Source organism: Grammomys surdaster, unplaced genomic scaffold, assembly GCF_004785775.1.
Source record: "Grammomys surdaster isolate TR1022 unplaced genomic scaffold, NIH_TR_1.0 165, whole genome shotgun sequence".
Lineage (NCBI taxonomy): Eukaryota > Metazoa > Chordata > Mammalia > Rodentia > Muridae > Grammomys > Grammomys surdaster.
In genome coordinates, this window is record NW_021604613.1 from 10,915,696 (window position 1) to 10,917,677 (window position 1,982).

The following is a 1,982-nucleotide window of genomic DNA, read 5'->3' on the forward strand; positions in this document are numbered from 1 at the left end:
GGGGTCTATCTTCTGAGTCATCAACTATGTTGCCCAATATAAATATTCCACATGTGTAATTTTAAAATTTGATCGACCATCTTTTAAAGATAGACAAGTATGGGCTGGAGATGTTGACCAGTTGGTAGGGTGCTTGCCTGACATACAAAGCCCAGGGTTTGATCCCTGCTACCTCATAAACCAGATGTAGTATATACTTGTAATTTTAGCAAACCGGGGGTTGGAAACATGAGAATCAGAAGCTCAAGTTTATTCTCATACAAACAATAAGTTTGAGACCATCCTGGGATACATGAGACCTTGTCTCAAAACAGAAAAAAATGGAGAGAGATAAAAAAAATTATAATGTATTTTCTTCATTCTATAGTAACCAATACAAAAGTCACTGGTATCTCGTTTCTTTCTTTTTCTTTCCCTTCAACTCTCTGAAAAAAATGACATGTAGTTTATATTTTCAGCATATTTGAATCTGGACTAGCCAAATTCCAGGGTTGGAGAGTCTCATGTGGCCAGTGGCTGCTAGATCTGACAGCGTGGCACCAAAGTGACTCACTGCTGTTCTCCAGCCTTGCCCAGGGCAGCCTGGCTTCCTTTATCCTCAAAGCCAGCATTCCCAGGCTCCCAAAGCACCAGCAAAACAGCCTAAAGAAAGAGACTGTCTTCAGAGGTAAAGTGCAGCCTCTCTCCTCTTCCCCTTCATAGCCACTGAACACTATGCACACTTCTTGCACACCTGACACATACAATGCTCCATCCCCTTCTTTTACTAACTGGCGTCTAGACAGTCTCCAGCTCTCTATGCCTTGAACCTTAATTCATTTCCATGGTGATGTTGCAAGAATGATATGTATTCAGTCGAAACCACATCTCACACAGTGAACTGTAAGCTTTCCTCAGATCAGTGATATGCTATGCAATTCTGAAGCTGGGCAACCATAGCTAACTGCAGCTAACAGCCAGCCAGACAATCACAGGGGAGAACAATCTGTTAGAACAATGTGTTAGAACAATGTGTTAGAGATCACATGCAAGGTCTCTAAACTGTGACTGGAAATACTAAATACATTTTTTTAAAAAAAGATATTATGCTATTGTTTTAAAAATTATTTGTATGTATATGTGTGTGCAGAGAATGGTGCATATGAGTGTCCTTGGAGGCCAGAGGTGTCCGACCCTCTGGTAGGTAGAGCTAAAAGCAGTTGTGAGCACCTCTAACGTGGGTGCTGGGAACTGAATTCAGGTCCGCTGTAAGAATATTCTACGCTTAACCAATGAGCCATCTTTCAAGCTCCCAAATGTATCTTGTCAGGTTCTTTCCTGGCTGTTTCGTCTCTGTGTACATCTGCACACCAGGAAAGAGAACTGGATTTCCTGGGACTACAGTTATAAATGTTTGTAAGCTGCCATGTAGGTTCTGGAAATTGGACCTTTGGAAGAGTATCCCAATGCTTTAAACAGCTGAACCATCTTTCCAGATTAATGCGTTTTTGTCTGGTTATTTTCAACTTTGGGTTTATCAACCCTGTTGCCAGTTCAGAGGCAGCTGGACTTACATAGGGGTAGTGGTTTAAACCCTAAAACACAGAACTGAAGTGAGTGTTTCTCGTCAAGTGGTAGGCAGACAATGGCCGATGCACTGGAGAGAGAGGAGAACCCTGCCGGAACCCTCAGGTCAAAGGTTTAAGTAGCTACTTCCCTCTTCTTGAGGAGGAACAAGCCTTCCCAGTGAGCACTAACTGAGAGGCTGGCAGAATGAAGGATGGAGTTTGCAGGCAATCATCTCAAATATTTAATTCAGCAAGCATGAGCACTTATCACATATGGTTCTAGACATGAAACTCCTGAAGCTAGGAACCATGTCTCCCTCGCCAATGTATCAACTGGTGAGTTTATATGATCTCAGCCAAAAGCAAAAGACAATTGATGTTTTCTTGTTTCTGTGCCATCCTATTTCAGAGAAGTAAACATTTGACATTAGGGGT